Consider the following 18,412-nt stretch of genomic DNA (forward strand, 5'->3'; position numbering starts at 1 on the left):
ACTTCCAAGAAGACCTAATACCTATACTCCTTAAGGTATTTCATAATATAGAAACAGAACAGTCATTGCCAAATTCCTTTTATGAAGCTACAATTACCCTGATACCTAAACCACACAAAGACTTAACCAAGAAAGAGAATTACAGGCCAATCTCATTCATGAACATCGATGCAAAAATTCTCAATAAAATACTGGCAAACAGAATCCAAGAACACATTAGAAAAATTATCCACTATGATCAAGTAGGCTTCATCCCAGAGATGCAGGGCTGGTTCAACATACGAAAATCTATCAATGTAATCCATCATATAAATAAACTGAAGGATAAAAACCTTATGATCATCTCATTAGATGCAGAAAAAGCATTTGACAAAATTCAGCACCCCTTTATGATAAAGGTCTTGGAGAGATTAGGGATACAGGGGTCATTCCTATATATAATAAAGGCTATTTACAGCAAGCTGACAGCTAACATCAAATTAAATGGAGAGAAACTCAAGGCCATCCCACTAAATTCAGGAACGCGACAAGGCTGTCCACTCTCTCCTTATCTCTTCAATATAGTACTTGAAGTTCTAGCAATAGCAATAAGACAAAACAAGGGGATCAAGGGGATTCGAATTGGAAAGGAAGAAGTTAAACTTTCATTATTTGCAGATGATATGATAGTGTACATAAGCGACCCGAAAAACTCCACCAAAGAACTCCTACAGCTGATAAACTCCTTTAGTATCGTGGCAGGTTACAAGATCAACTCCAAAAAATCAGTCGCCCTCCTATATACAAAGGATAAGGAAGCAGAGAAAGAAATCAGAGAAGCTTCACCTTTCACGATAGCCACAAATAGCATAAAATATCTTGGGGTAACTCTAACCAAGGAAGTGAAAGACCTATTTGACAAGAACTTTAAGTCTTTGAAGAAAGAAATTGAAGAGAATACCAGAAAATGGAAGGATCTCCCTTGCTCTTGGATTGGGAGGATCAACATAGTAAAAATGGCAATACTACCAAAGGCAATCTATAGATTTAATGCAATCCCCTTAAAGATCCCATCAAAATTCTTCACAGATCTTGAGAGAACAATAATCAACTTTATATGGAAGAACAAGAAACCCAGGATAGCCAAAACAATCTTATACAATAAAGGAACTTCTGGAGGCATTACCATCCCTGACTTCAAACTCTATTACAGAGCTACAGTATTGAAAACAGCTTGGTATTGGCATAAAAACAGAGAAGTCGACCAATGGAATCGAATAGAAGACCCAGATCTTAACCCACAAACCTATGAACACCTGATTTTTGATAAAGGAGCTAAAAGCACACAATGGAAGAAAGAAAGCATCTTCAACAAATGGTGCTGGCATAACTGGATGTCAACCTGTAGAAGAATGAAAGTAGATCCGTGTCTATCACCATGCACAAAACTCAAGTCCAAATGGATTAAAGACCTCAGTATCAATCTGAACACACTGAACCTGTTAGAGGAGAAAGTGGGAAGTACTCTACAACATTTGGGCACAGGAAACCGCTTCCTATGTATAGCCCCAGCAGCACAGATATTAAGGGCAACATTGAATAAATGGGACCTCCTGAAGCTGAGCAGCTTCTGTAAAGCAAAGGACACTGTCACTAAGACAAAAAGGCAGCCTACTGACTGGGAAAAGATCTTCACCAACCCCGCAACAGACAAAGGTCTGATCTCCAAAATATATAAGGAACTCAAGAGACTAGACTTTAAAATGCTAATGAACCCAATTAAAAAATGGGGCACTGAACTGAACAGAGAATTCTCAACAGAAGAAGTTCGAATGGCCAAAAGACACTTAAGGGCATGCTCAACCTCCTTAGCAATCAGGGAAATGCAAATCAAAACAACGTTAAGATACCATCTTACACCTGTCAGAATGGCTAAAATCCAAAACACCAATGATAGCCTTTGCTGGAGAGGATGTGGAGTAAGGGGTACACTCATCCATTGCTGATGGGAATGCAAACTTGTGCAACCACTTTGGAAAGCAGTGTGGAGGTTTCTCAGAAAATTTGGGATCCACCTACCCCAAGACCCAGCAATCCCACTCTTGGGAATTTACCCAAGAGATGCCCAATCATATTACAAAAGCATCTGTTCAACTCTGTTTATAGCAGCATTATTTGCAATAGCCAGAACCTGGAAATAACCTAGATGCCCTTCAGTGGAAGAATGGATGAAGAAAGTGTGGAATATATACATATTAGAGTACTACTCAGAGATAAAAAACAATGACATCTTGAATTTTGCATGCAAATGGAGGGAAATAGAAAACACCATCCTGAGTGAGGTAACCCAGGCCCAAAAAGATGAACATGGGATGTACTCACTCATAATTGGGTTCTAGCCATAAATAAAGGACATCGAGCCTATAATTCGTAAAAAAATCCTAGAGAAGCTATATAAGAAGGTGAACCCAAAGCAAAACATATAGTTATCCTCCTGGATACTGGCAGTAGACAAGATTGCCAGACAAAAAATGGGAACATAGGGGTGGGGTGGGATGGGGGGAAGGGGATGGGGCGAGAAAAGTGTGAAGTGGAGGATTGGAAGAGCTTGGGGGAATAGGATGGTTGGGATATAGGAAGGGTGGATATGGGAACAAGGAATTATATATCTTACTTAAGGGAGCCATTCTAGGGTTGGCAGAGACTTGACTCTAGAGGGGTTCCCAGGTGTCCAGGAAGACGCCCCCAGCTAGGTCCTTGGGCAGCTGAGGAGAGGGTGCCAGAAATGTCCAGATCCTATTGCCATACTCATGAATATCTTGCATATCACCATAGAACCTTCACCTGGCATTGGATGGAGAAAATGACAGAGCCCCACATAGGAGCACCGGACTGAGCTCCCAAGGTCCCGTTGAGGAGCAAAAGGAGGGAGATCATGAGCAAGGAAGTCAGGACAGTGAGGAGTGTGTTTACCCATTGAGACGGTGGGACAGATCTAACGGGAGACCACCAAGTCCAGTTGGAATGGAACTGATGGAACAGGGGACCAAACCGGGCTCTCTGAATGTGGCTGACGGTGGAGGAGGACTGAGAAACCAAGGACAACGGCAATGAATGTGAACTCTACAGCATGGACGGGCTCACTGTGAGCCTTAACCTTCACCTGGCGATGGATGGAGATAGAGACAGAGCCCCACATTGGAGCACCGGACTGAGCTCCCAAAGTTCTGATGAGGAGCAGAAGGAGAGAGATCATGAGAAAGAAAGTGAGAACCATGAGGGATGTGTTCACCCACTGAGACGGCAGGACAGAACTAATGGGAGACCACCAAGTCCACTTGGAATGGGACTGATGGAACATACAACCAAATCGGACTCTCTGAAAGTGGCTGATGGTGGAGGCTGACCGAGAAGCCAAGGACAATGGCGATGGGCTTGGTCTCTACGACATGGACGGGCTCTGTGTGAGCCTTGTCAGTTTGGTTGCTCACCTTCCTGGACCTGGAGGGAGCTGGGAGGACCTTGGACTCAACATAGTGTAGAGAACCCTGATGGCTCTTTGGCCTGGAGAGGGAGGGAGTGGGGGTATGGGTGGAGGGGAGGGGAGGGAAGGGGGAGGAGGAAGGGAGGAGATGGCAATTTTTAATAAAAAAATAAATAAACTGGAAAAAAAAAGAACTCAAGAAATTAGACATTAAAATTTTAAATAACTCAATTTAAAAATGGCATACTGAACTAAATAGAGAATTCTCAACAAAAAAAAATTTCAAGTGGCCAAAAGACACTTAAGGACATATTCAACTTCCTTAGTTATCAGGGAAATGCAAATCAAAACAACTCTAAGATTCCATCTTACATCTGTCAGAATGGCTAAGATCAAAAACACCAATGATAGTTTATGCTGGAGAGCATGTGGAGTTAGGGGAACACTCTTCCATTGCTGATGGGAATGCAAACTTGTGCAACCACTTTGGAAATCAGTATGGCAGTTTTTCAGAAAATTGGGAATCAACCTACCTCAGGATCCAGCAATACCACTCTTGGGAATATATCCAAGAGATGTCCAATCATACTACAAAAGCATTTGTTCACTATGTTCAAAGCAGCATTATTTGTAATAACAAGAACCTGGAAACAACCTAGATGTCCCTCAACTGGAGAATGGATAAAGAAAGTGTGGCACATTTACACATTAGAGTACTACTCAGTGGTAAAAATAATAATAATAATATCTTGAATTTTGCATGCAAATGGATGGAATTAGAAAACACTATCTTGAGTGAGGTAGCCCAGACCCAAAAAAGTGAATATGGTATGTACTCACTCATAAGTGGATGCTAGCTACAAACAAAGGACATTGAGCTTATATTTCATGATCCTGGAGAAACTAAGTAATAAGTTGAACCCAAAGAAAATCATATATAGACGCCCCCCCGGGAATTGGAAACAGACAAGATCTCCTGACAAAATTGAGAGCATGGGGGCAGGGGGTTAAAGGAAGGGGAAAGTTGAGAAGAACTTGAATAGGATAGTAGAGATGGAGGAAGGACAGATATGAGAGCAAGGAAAGAGATATCTTGATTGAGGGAGCCATTATGGGGTTAGCAAGAAATGTGGCACTAGAAAAATTCCCAGGAATCCACAAGGATGACTTCAGCTAAGACTCTAAGCAATAGAGGAGAGGGTGCCTGAACTGGCCTTGCCCTGTAGTCAGACTGATGAATATCTTAAATATCACCATAGAACCTTCATCCAACAACAGATGAAAACAGAGGCAGAGAACCACATCAGAGCACTGGACTGAGCTCCCAAGGTCCAATTGAAGAGTGGAAGGAGTGAGAATACAAGCAAAGAGGTCAAGACCTTGAAGGGTTCATCCACTGAGACAGTTTGCCTATGCTAATGGGAGCTCACCAACTCCAACTGGACTGGGAGTGAATGAGCATGAGATCAAACTCGTCCCTCTGAATGCGGTTGACAGTTGCATGGCTGGGGCAGACTGAGGGGCCACTGGCAGTGGCACTGAGATTTGTTTCTACTGCATGTACTGGCGTTTTGGGATTCTATTCTCTTTGGATGTCTACCTTGCTCGACCTAGATGTAGTAGAGAGGGTCTTGGACTTTCCACAGGGCAGGGTGCCTTGTTCTCTCTTAGGATTGGAGGAGGAGGTGTGGGAGAGTATGTGGAGGGGAGGAAGGGGGAATTTGTATTGGTATTTTTTAAAGTAATAAAATAAAAAAGATTTAATGAATGTGAAAAAAGAAGTTACAGGCACTTTTTATTTTGTTGAATTTGTTTTAATAGTTTAATTAAGTTTGTTTTTTGTTTTTTTTTTTACTTAATAAGTACCAGATTGACCTAGATCTGTTAAGTCTTTGTATAAATTTTAATGAAAACCAGGAAACTTTTTTATGTTAACTCATTTTTACTAGCATCATATAATCCTGTATATGGAAATGGATCATTAGTAGACTCTGGAAAGTTAAATATACTATTGGGGGGGAGGGTGGAACAGACCCTATTACCTAGAACATAAGCAGGTAATGCCAAAAGTGCAAGGGCTCCAATGTAGAAATCATAGCACATATACACCTTTTCTGTGGGCATTTTTCTTGAAGATTATATGTCACATTTTTGGTGGGGTGAGGTATTTTTTGTTTTTGTATTGATTTAATTGAGCTATATATTTTTCTCTGCTCTCCTCCCTACCTCTCCCCTCGCCTTCAACCCTCTCCCATGGTCTCCATGTGTCTAATTTACTCAGGAAATCTTGTCTGTTTCTACTTCCCATGTAGATTATCTCCATATATGTCTCTCTTAGGGTCCTCATTGTTGTCTAGGTTCTCTGGGATTGTGAACTATAGGCTGGTTTTCTTTGCTTTATGTCTAAAAACTACTTATGAGTGAGTACAAATGATATTTGTCTTTCTGGGTCTGGGTTACCTCTCTCAATATGATGTTTTCTAGATCCATTCATTTGTCCACAGATTTCCAGATGTCATTATTTTTTCTGCTGTGTAGTACTCCATTGTGTAAACGTACCACATTTTCCTTATCCATTCTTCAGTCAAGGTGTATTTAGGTTGTTTCCAGGTTCTGGCTATGACAAACAATGCTGCTCTGAACATAGTTCAGCACATGTCCTTGTGGCACGATTGAGCATCCTTTGGGTATATACCCAAAAGTGGTATTACTGGGTCTGGAGAAAGGTGGTTTCCTAATTTTCTGAGAAATTGCCACACTGACATCCAAAGAGGTTGTACCAGCTTGTATTCCCACCAGCAATGCAGAAGTGTTCCCTTTACCCCAAAACCTCTCCAGCATAAGTTGTCATCAGTGATTTTGATCTTGGCCATTCTTACAGGTATAAGATGAAATCTCAGAGTTGTTTTGACTTGCATTCTCTGATGACTAAGGATGTTAATCATTTCCTTAAGTGTCTTTCAGCCATTTTAGATTTCTCTGTTGAGAGTTCTCTGTTTAGGTCTGTACTCCATTTTTATTGGATTATTTATTCTTTTGATGACCAATTTCTTTGAGTTCTTTGTATATTTTGGAGATCAGCCCTCTGTCTGATGTGGGGTTGTGGAAGATCTTTTCCTATTCTGTAGGCTGTTGTTTTGTCTTGTTGACCATGTCCTTTGCTTTACAGAAGCTTTTCAGTTTCAGGAAGTCCCATTTATTAATTGATTCTGTCAGCGTCTATGCTGCTGGGGTTATAGTTAGGAAGTGGTCTTCTGTGCCAATAAGTTCAAGTATACTTCCCACTTTCTCTTCTATGAGGTTCGGTGTGGCTGGCTTTATGTTGAGGTCTTTGATCCATTTGGACTTGAGTTTTGTGCATGGTGATAGAAATGGATCTATTTTCATTCTTCTACATGTTGATATCCAGTTATACCAGCACCATTTGTTAAAGATGCTTTCTTTTTTCCATTTGATATTTTTTTGCTTCTTTGTCAAAACTCAGGTGTTTGAAGGTGTGTGGATTAACATCTGGGGCTTCAATTTGGTTCCTGTCTGTTTTTATGCCAATACCAGGCTGTTTCCAGTACCATACCTCTTAGTACAGTTTGAAGTCAGGGATTGTGACACCTCCATAAGTTCCTTTATTGTACAGGATTGTTTTGGCTATCCTGTGGTTTTCTGCTTTTTCATATGAAGTTGACTACTGTTCTTTTGAGGTCTGTAAAGAATTTAGCTGGGATTTTGATGGGCATTGTGTTGTTGGGATTTCTGTCCTGCCTGGTTACCACAATCGTTAAGTCCCAAAGAAATCACACAGAGGTCTACATTAATCATAAACTGATTGGCCCAGTATCTAAGGCTTCTTAGTAACTCTTACAACTTATATTAGACCATTATTCTTATCTATGTTAGCCACATGGCTTGGTACCTTTTTCAGCGAGGTAGTCACATCTTGCTTCTGTGGCAGGCTCACAAGTGCAGAGGAACGGGCTTCCTTCTTCCCAGAATTCTCCTGTTCTCCTTGACCCTCCTCTACTTCCTGTCTGGTTGTCTCACCTATACTTCCTGCCTGGCTACTGGCCAATAAGCATTTATTTAAAATATAATGGACAGAATACAGACCATGGTCCCACACCAGGCGTTGTATTGTATCTGTAGATTACTTTTGGTAAGATTGTCATTTTTACTATGTTAATAATACCTACCCAAGAGCATGGGATATCTTTCCACTTTCTGGAGTCTTCTTCAATTTCTTTCTTCAAAGATTTAAAGTTCTTTTCATACAAGTCTTCCACTTGTTTGGTTAGATTTACTCCAAGATATTTTTTGTTATTTGTGGCCATTGTGAAGGGTGTTGATTCTCTGATTTCTTTCTCAGACCATTTATCATCTGTGTACAGGAGGTCTACTGATTTTTTTGAGTTAATCTTGTATCCTGCCATATTACTGAAAGTGTTTATAAGTTGTAGGAGTTCCTTGGTAGAATTTTTGGGGTCACTTATGTAAACTATCATATCATCAGCAAACAGTGAGAGTTTGACTTCTTTTCCAATTTGTAACCCCTTGATCTCCTTTTGTTGTCTTATTGCTCTAGCTAGAACCTCAAGTACTATATTGAATAGATATGGAGAGGATGGACAACCTTGTCTTGTTTCTGATTTCAGTGGGATCACTGTGAGTTTCTCTTCATTTAGTTTGATGTTGGCTGTTGGCTTACTGTATATTGCCTTAATTATGTTTAGGTATGTTCCTTGTATCCCTGCTCTCTCTAAGACCTTTATCATGAAGGGATGTTGTATTTTGTTAAAAGCTTTTTCACATCTAATGAAATAATCATGTGGTTTTTATTTTTCAGTTTGTTTATATGGTAGATTACATTGACAGATTTTCATATGTTGAACCATCACTGCATCTCTGGGATGAAGCCAACTTGATCATGGTGGATGATTTTTCTGATGTGTTATTGGATTCGATTTGCCTGTATTTTATTGAGAATTTTCGCATCAATGTTCATGAATGAGATTGGTCTGTAATTCTCTTTCTTAGTAGTGTCTTTATGTTGTTTGGGTATCAGGGTAATTGTAGCCTCATAAAAAGAGTTTGACAGTGTTCCTTCTGTTTCTGTTGTGTGAGGAGTATTGGTATTAGTTCTTTGAAAATCTTGTAGAATTCTGCATTGAACCTATCTGGTCCTGGGCTTTTTTTGGTTTGGAGACTTTTAATGACTATTTCTATTTCTTTAGCAGTTATGGGTCTATTTAATTTGCTTATCTGGACTTAATTCAATTTTGGTAAGTGATCTTTATCCAGAAAGTTATCCATTTCCTTTAAGTTTTCCAATTTTGTGGAGTACAGGTTTTTGAAATATGACCTAATGATTATCTGTATGTCTTCTATGTATATTGTTATGTCCCCATCTCATTACTGCTTTTGTTAATTTGGTTATTCTCGCTTTGCCTTTTGGTTAGTTTGGATGAAAGTTTGTCTATTTTGTTGATTTTCTCGAAGAACCAACTCTTTGTCTCATTGATTCTTCATATTGTTTTCTTTGTTTCTATTTTGTTGATTTCAGCTCTCAATTTGATTATTTCCTGACATCTAGTTCTCTTAGGTGAGTTTGCTTCTTTTTCTAAAGTTTTCAAATGTCCTATTAATTCACTAGTGTGGGATTTTTTCAGCTTCTTTATGTAGGCATTTAGTGCTATGAACTTTCCTCTTAACACTGATTTCATTGTGTCCCATAAATTTGGGTATGTTGTGTGATCATTTTTATTGAATTTTAGGAAATCTTTATTTCTTCCTTGACCCATTGATGATTCAGATGAGCATTGTTTAATTTCCATGTGTTTGTGGGCTTTCTAGAATTAGTGTTGCTGTTGAATTCTAATTTTATATCCTATAAGATACACAGGGTTATTCCAGTTTCTTTTATCTGTTGAGGTTTGTTTTGTTACCAAGTATGTGATTAATTTTTGAGAAGGTTCCATGAGGTGCTGAGAAGAAGGTATATTATTTTATCTTTGGATGAAATGTTCTATAGATGTCTGTTAAGTCCATTTGAGTCATAACATCTGTTAGTTCCCTTATTTCTCTGTTCATTTTATGTCTGACTGACCTGTCCAGTGGTGAGAGTGGAGTATTGAAGTCTCCCACTATTAGTGTGTCGGGTTTAATGTATGAATTAAGCTTTAGAAGTGTTTCTTTTGCACATGAGGGTGCCTTTGTATTTGGGGCATAGACGTTCAGTATTGAGATTTCCTCTTCATGGATTTTTTTCTGTGACTAATAAGAAATATTCTTCATCTCTTTTGATTGATTTTAGTTTGAAGTCTATTTTGTTAGATATTAAGATATCTATACCAGCTTGTTTCTTAGGTTCACTTGATTGGAAAATTTACTTTACTCTGAGGTAATGTCTGTCTTTGAGGTTGAGGTGTGTTTCTTATATGCAGAAGAAAGAAGAATTCTGTTTTCATGTTCAATCTATTAGCCTGTGTCTTTTTATAGGTGAGTTGAGTCCATTTATATTAAGTGATATTAATGACCAGTGTTTGCTATCTCCTGTTAATTTAGGTTTCATTGTTGATGATGTTAATTTATGTGTTTTTCCCTTCTTTGAGATTTGCTGCTGTGAGATCATCAATTGTCTCTGTTTTTGTTGATGTAGCCAACCTCCTTGGGTTGGAGTTTTCCTTGTAGTATTTTGTGTAGGGCTGTGTTTGTAGCTAGGTATTGGTTAAATCTAGTTTTGTCATGAAATATCTTATTGTGTCCTTCTATGGTAATTTGAAAGTTTTGCTGAGTATAGTAGTCTGGACTGGCATCCATGGTCTCTTAATGTCTGCATAACACTTGACCAGGACCTTCTGGCTTTCATTGTTTCCATTGAGAAATCAGGTGTAATTCTGATAGGTCTGCTTTTATATGTTACTTGGCCTTTTTTCTTTCCTCTGTATGTTTAGTGTTTGATTATTATGCAGTGAGGGGACTTTTTTTGATCCAGTCTATTTGGTGTTTTATAAGCTTCATGTATCTTCATAAGCATATCTTTCTTTAGGTTGGGAAAGTTTTCTTCTATGATTTTGTTAAATATGTTTTCTGTGCTTTTGAGTTGAACTTCTCCTTCTATACCTATTATTCTTAGGTTTGGTCTTTTCATTGTGTCCCATATTTCCTGCATATTTTGTGTTAAGCTTGTGTTAGATTTAATGTTTTCCTTGACCAATGAGTCTGTTTCCTCTGTTGTATCTTCAGCACTTGAAATTCTCTCTTCCATCTCTAGGATTCTGCTGTTTATGCTTGCATTTATGGTTCCTGACCATTTTCTCATGATTTCTGTTTCTATAATTCCCTTAGATTGTGTTTTCTTTATGGTCTCTATTTCAGTTTTCAAGTCTTGAATAGTTTCTTTCATATGTTTTTTTATGGTTTTCTTTAAGGGACTTCTTGATGCCTTCCAATTTTTTGTTTGTCTTTTCCTCCATATCTTTGAGGCAATTTTTCATTTCCTCTTTAAAGGCCTCAAAAATTCTCCTAAAGTTATTTTTAGGTCATTTTCTTCTGTTTTGTCCATATTTGGTTGTTCAAGTCTTGCTGTTGTAGGGTCAATAGTTTTTTACTGGTGTCATGTTGCTCTTTGTGGTGTTGTGTGTTCTTACCTTGTCTACTATTTTTTCCTCTGATTGGTGTAATTGAAGCTGTCTGTGACTCTGATGATCAATCTTCTAGGTGCCAGTGGATCCAAGGCCTAGATGGTAGCTCGTCATGGTGCAGTCAGGATCATGGTTCCAGTTACCCTGTTGGTCAATCCATGTTCCTGGAGGTTGCTCAGCACTCCTGGGGTTTTCCTTGCAATACCAGGAGTTGTTCGGGCCTGCTCCCACAGAGATTGCTTTTTGGAGCTCAGACCTACTCCCTTGGCAGTTCCAGATTTGCATCCTGGACCCACAGAGGTCTTTGGTTCCAGTCTGTTCCCTCAGAGGTTGCTCCCTTGTACCTGCTCCTGTGGAGTTCACTGTCTCAGGTGTACACTGGCCTAGGTCACTGGATCAGTCCTGTCTCCATAAATGTTTCTGGTCTGGGTCTGCTCCTGCAGTCCATGACTTGGGCTTGGTCCTGCAAAGGACTCTGGCTCTGGTCTACTCCCTTGGAGGTGCCAGACTCGGGTGTGCCCAGACCTGCAAAGGTCCTGGGTCAGGCTTACTCCCTTGTGTCACATTTTATGTGAGAGCCCACTCAGACTCTGCAAGAGTGGCATGACAAGGTTTAAGCAGGCAAAACTGCCCAGTGCTGACAGTGTTGACAATTTAAATTCCAGCACCCCAGACCCACATGGTGGAAGAGAGAACCAATTCCCACAAGTTGTCCTCTGACCTCCACATGTGTGTTTTGGCAGCACATATGCATACATGTTGTGCAGAATAATTGTCTGTATTCTATCAATCATGTTTTTAATAAATGCTGATTGGCCAAGCAGGAAGTATAGGTGGGTCAACCAGACAGGAATTAGAGGTGGGACGATGAGAACAGGAAAATTCTGGGAAGAAGGAAGCTCTTCCCGGACTCCTGCCCAGACCACCAAAGAAGCAGGATGTGATTCCCCACTGAAAAAGGTACCAAGCCATGTGGCTAACATAGATAAGAATAATGGGTTAATATGAGCAACAAGAGCTAATAAGAAGCCTGAGCTAATGAGTCAATCAGTTTATAACCTATGGAGACCTCTGTGTGATTTTCTTTGGGGCTTACCAGCTGTAGGGTACTGGAAGGGACAGAAACCCCAAGCAGCCTGGCCCTCATGTTACACATATGTACACAAAATACATGAAAATTTAAAAGTTTATACTGAGCTCAGTAAACTATGCCAGTAATGAGGTTCATTTCAATCTTAATTAGCCTTCAATCTCTTTTATACCTCCTCAATTTCACACACACAATAAATGAATGAACAAGTAAATAAATTTAGTTTTTAAAATCTGGGAGCCATTAAGATGGATCTATGGATTCAATCTCCAGGACCTATATTGTGTAAGAAGAGGACCAACTTCCATAAGTTGTCCTCTGACATTTATACCTGTGTGATGGCACACACACTCATAGAAACACAATTTTAAATATATTTTTTAAACACACAAGATCCAACTCTTTCTGTGCCAGAGCCACATCTTATTGGTGAGGACAAACCGAAAGTGAAAAGATGGGAAACTACACAAAGCAAGGAGAAGCAGGAAACATCTAAACTACTATGCTTGTGTCTAAAAAGTGAATTACAAACAGTAATTTATCAGAAGACTTAAAGAAGCTCACTATCAGTGAGAAGGCCCTGTACGTGAAAAGACCTGAGGTGACTTGTGTTTCGTCCCCCATACTCACGTGGTTGGAGGAGAGAACCAACTCTTGAAATTGTCCTCTGGCCTTCACTAGTAAACCATGATGGCATGTGAACTCCCACACACTTACACCCATAATACACATATAAAATAAATGTAATATAATTGTTTTAATTCACTGTCACAGGAGTAGGACACTAAGAAAATGTAAGAGTAGTAAATATTAAACACCAAGCATTGATACACCCAATTTCATAAAACAAACACTACAAAAAATAAATGAAAATGAAAGCAAGTGCTTTAACAGTAGTGGAAGTTCAAGACCCAATTCTCATCAACAACATCCCAACAGAAAACAAAACACTTTAAACTACTCAACAGATCAAAACAAGGCATCACAATGTTGTTTCCCACAAGAACTTCAGATGCACATCTTCTCAGCAGCCCAAGGAACTGTCTGTAAAGTATATCATAGAGTAGACATAGATTAAGTCTTAAATATAAATGAATTGAAATAGCTGCTCATACCTTATCAGATAATAGTGAAAACACCATAGAAGATGATAGTCAGAGAAAATCTGAAATACAAGAAATACAAGAAAACTGAAGCTTAGTTTTCTTTACAGAGCAGAGGATAAAACCCAGGCCCTTGTCCATACAGCAGAAGTACTCTACCCTACCTCTGAACTGTATCTCCAGCTCTTGAACAGTACATTCTTGAATGATCAGACCATCAGTGAAGAAAGGAGGCAGAAAATCAAATGAACCAAGTGAAAATGAAAACAGCACATCTGAATTTTTGGAATAGTTCTAAGAAGAAAGAGTAGGTATGAGCGACTGCATCATAAAATCAGATATGGCATGGTGTGGTGCACACCTTTAATCCTAGCACTCAGGAGGCAGAGGCAGGTGAATCTCTATGAGTTTGAGGCCAGCCTGGTCTATATAATAAGTTCCAGGACAGACAGAACTACATAGAAGAGAGGGGGGAGGGAGGGACGGAGGGAGGGAGGGAGGGAGGGAGGGAGGGAGGGAGGGAGGAAGAGAGAGGAGGAAGTGAGCAATGAGGGAGGGGGAGAGGGGGAAGAAAGGAGGGAAGGAAGAAGGAGAAAGAGAAAGTCAGGTCTTAGGAAAACAAGAACAAGCTGTAAGCATTACAGCTTGGCTTGGATGAAAGCTATCCTGGCACCTGGGAGCCAAAGAATACCACAAAGTCATACTACTCAATAAATCTCACACAAGAGATTTATTGGGAGTGGAAAAGAAACAGGAGGGTGTCTGCCTCTGCTTGTGTGAGAAATGGCAGCACACTAGAGTTTCTTGGGAAGGGTGTGGAAGTTTTAAAAATGGAGCTTTTCAAGTTGGAGATTGGTGAGATTTCATGTCCAGAGATTAGGCTTTGTAGGATGGGGGCAGGTTCCAGTAGTTAAGGTAGTTATTCTTTTAGTGGGATCTGGCAATTAGAGGTCCTCAGAGGAGGGACCTGACTTGAGAGGCTTACATTCCCTTTTTGCTTATTATTGATAAACAATCAAGTCACAGAAAAAAGGACAATGTTCGCATTAGACTATGGCCTGTTGAATCAGGATGTCAAAGACCTTTGTGCAAACTTGATCTTCACTATCAGGATATAATCGGGAGTCACTGGTCTCTGGCTCTGTAGCTAGAAGCCAATAAACCTGTAATAGCAACTGATTAAAAATCTGATTAGAGATATTTTGATTCTGTTATTGAAGAAATTTAGACAAGAAGTTTATAACACAGGGTGCAACTAGTAGGATTAAGAAAAGCAGGAAAAGGGGGGTTGGGTTAAGAAGGGTAGTATCTAATTCTGTATTGGACTGTCAGTGAGTCACTAGGCAGAGGCATCAAGCTGTAGTTGTCAGATCTTGTCTTTCACTATATCTAACTGGTTGACATAGAAGCAATACTCCTCCCTGAGGAAGAGACAAAGACCGCCTCTTTCTGATGTTAGTGAATCTAATCCTTACTGATTTTATAGCACTCCAGAGGCAAGTGACTCTATTTGGCCCTGGAGGATAAGGATGGTCTGAGCTACCAGTTGGAGATCCCAGATGAATTGAGAGGAAAACTGATGGTAAATAACAAGGGAAGTAGTCAGTCCCAGGTTTGGGCACCAAAATATTAGTGTTGTAGCTCTGAAGGGAAAAGTAGCCTGGCCATCAGAAGCCAGGCTATACCTACAACTCTGGAGGGAAAGGAAGGTATCCTGGCTGTCAGAGGCCAAGGAATACCTACAGCTCTGAAGGAAAAGGTATCCTGGCTGTTGAAAGTCAGACTATACCTACAGCTGTAAAAGGAAAGGTATTCTATTCTGGCACACCTGCATGGCTTTCATATTAAAGTGAACAAAGCAGGAAGTATTGTAGTGACACCTAGTAGAAAGGGAAAGGCAAGTGGTTGGAGCAGGTAGAGGAGAGAATAGATGAAGTGTAATTGTCTTAGTAAGTAGAATTGCACACGTGGTGGGGCCCTGAATGGTATTGCAGGGCATATGCCCACATGATAGGCAGTCCAAAGGGCATAGAAGATTCTTTCTTAGATAAGAGGCTTACATCCCCTGAGGATATGGAGAGAGGTTGGGTATTGAGCCTGAGTGATATGTTTGGTGGAGTTAGATGTGGCTGTTATACCCATCATCATACCCCAACAAGGGGAACAAGAAGATGTGGGTCCCGGAAACTGTCAGGACTAAGTAGGTGGCTCCAGTGTCCAGAAGGAGAGAGATAGATTGCCCTGGTACTCTGGTGTCTACCTGAGGCCCCATGTCAGATAGGGAGAGCAGTGGTCAGGCCAAGGGAGTCCAGGGCCCCCTCAGTTGTCCATGGCCAGATCTAGGAGGTCAGCTGGAGGGCCATCTAAGCTTGATGTCTATGCCATGAGGAACACGGGCTCAGACAACAGCCAGTGCTGCTCTTGATGACACCTTGGATATGGTCTGAACGGTTCATGGTGGTTTGGACAGGCCCAGGCCCAGTGACTCTCCTGACTCCTTTAGAAACAGGGACCCAGAGGGTTCTTGGGCTTTGAGACGCCAGTCAAAAGTCCTTTGCTAGCATCAGGTATTTTTTTCAGGCCTTTTCATCTCTCCCATGGCACGCCTTAAAGGCCAGTGGAGTCAGGGGTCCTTTCTCAGGAAACTCTGGGAGAAGAAGCAGATCTTAAAGAGTTGCTTTCAGTGTGGGGTCTTAGGGTCCAGACTGGTGTACTGTGAGATGACCTTTATGAGGCAGTCTAGGAACTGGAACAAGTTATCACATTTGTCCTGGATGACCTCTACAATTTCCCTCTTTAAGGGTAGCAAGTTGCAAGGATTCCCCCTAGGGTATTGTAATTTCATCCAGGCTTCTGGTCAGGGACTGCCTCAGCCCTGACTGGGGGTGGGCAGCCTGTCTGAGAAGAGAGAAAGGGAAACCAGAGAGGCTGGAGTGGAAGAGAGGGACTGTGGGCTGAGGCCTGTTAGTGTAACCAGAAACAGTGGGAGAATCACCTGGTTTGGGCCTGACAGCTAGGAGAAGTTGTTTTCTCGTGGATGGCTTATTCCATGTGGTCCCTTTAATCAAGATGGGAGTGAGATCACATGGCAAAGTCCATCCTTTCCAAACCTAGCAAAGATGGCTGTCAGGTCACATGGCTACCACCATCCCAGTGTGGGGACCACAGCTAAGATGACAGCAAGCCACATGGTCCTTTTAAGATTGCCTATGTATAGATTTTTAACTATCAACCCTGGTATTATGAGTTTTAAATTAACCCTCTTGTTATAAATTTGCAGGGTTTTAATCAGACCAAATATACTTACAAATCTTGAAGCACAGGAAGTTCACACAGTAGTTTCACAAGTATTGGGATAAGATTTATACCTTAGCAAAAGTTTTGGAGGGTTAAACCAAGATGAAAAGAGTATGAGATGAATAGCAATGGTCCCCATTGGGGATAGTCTGTCTCTTTATTTCATTTTGCTCTTATTTCTCTGTTATATAGGTGGCTCACCTGATATGGGACAGAGATTTTGGAAGAAACCTAAAAAACATATTTGGGTTGGGGGTGGGATGGGGTTCAGGTGAAGAGGACCAGCCTTGACCTTAAAGACAGTGGCTGGGGCTACCTCTACCTATAGGAGTACCCGAGGAGTGCTAGACACTCAATAGTCACTTCCTCAGACTCGAGACATGTTAACACTGACTAAAGGAGAAACTTGCCCAATTGCCACTGGGGGATGGGGTACTGAACAATTGGTGAGCCAGAAGGTGTCCTTTGCAGGTAGACAGGAGTTGAGGGATAGGGTCCCAGTGCAGTTTAGACCATGAGGGGAAACTCAGGCACTAGGAGAGTTTATGAGTCATGACACCAAATGTAAGCATTACAACTCAGATGGAACGATATCCTGGCAGCTAGGAGCCAAGGAATACCACAAAGTCACACCACACAACAAACCTCACACAAGAGATTTACTGGGAGGGGAAAAAACAGGAGGGTGACTGCCTCTGCTCATGTGAGAAATAACAGAACACGCAACAGGATACAGGGCTTATATAGAGTTTCTTGGGAAGGGGTGGAGATTGGTAGAACTTCATGTCCAGAGATTGGTCTTTTTACTCTGTAGCATGGGGGCAGGGTCCAGCAGTTAGGGCAGTTAGAGTATTCTGTGGGTGGAACCTCGTAGTCAGATGTCCTCTGGGGAAGGGCCTGGCTACCTGTGTGACTGCGCTGGGCTCTGATTCTTCTGCATGGACGGGCTCTGTGGGAGCCTTCTCAGCTTGGTCAATCACCTTCCTGGACCTGGGGGGAGTTGGGAGGACCTTGGACTTAGCATAGAGTGGGGAACCCTGAAGGCTCCTTGGCCTTGAGAGGGAGGGAGGGGAGGTATGGGTGGAGGGAAGGGGAGGGAAGGGGGAGAAGGAGGGGCGGGAAGGGGGAGGAGGAGCGGAGGGAGGGGGAGGAGGAGGGAAGGAGATGGAAATTTTTAAATATAAAAAAAAATAAACCATGAGAAAGAAAAAAAATAAACCATAATGAATAAATGAAAGAATTAATAAAGAATCAATTTTTAAAAAACACAGATAATGCATCAGTGGAATGTTGAATTCGTTCTTTGAAAGGACAAGATTGACAAGCCCTTAGCCACAACAACCGAAAGAGAGAATATGGCAATACCAAAACTGCAAGGAGGATACAACAACTACACTGAAACTCTTTAGGAAGCCCTCTACCAACTTCTAAGACATCAGAAAATCTAGAAGAAATAGGTAACATCTAGACAGACATGGCCTATCAAAACCAATCCAAGAAGATGTAAAACAGACCTACAATGAACAAGACTAAAGCAGTCATTAAGAGTCTCTCAAGGCTGTGGGAGACAGTTCAGTCCTGAAAGACTGAAAGAGTCCTGGGGCTCATTGACCGGCCATTCTGGTTAATTGATGAGTTCCACAACAGTGAGAGACTACCTCAAAAACAGAGAACAACTCCCAAAGAAGCATGGTTATTGGGACTGACCTCTGGCCTCCACACACGTCTCTTAGCAACAAACTCCAAGTGGACAAATCCACTTGGTGGATTCCACTAGTCATTTAAAGAGAAACCCATAGCAGGATGTCTTGAGTTATTCTTTAAT

The sequence above is a fragment of the Arvicola amphibius genome, chromosome 4 (assembly GCF_903992535.2).
Source record: "Arvicola amphibius chromosome 4, mArvAmp1.2, whole genome shotgun sequence".
Taxonomy (NCBI): Eukaryota; Metazoa; Chordata; class Mammalia; order Rodentia; family Cricetidae; genus Arvicola; species Arvicola amphibius.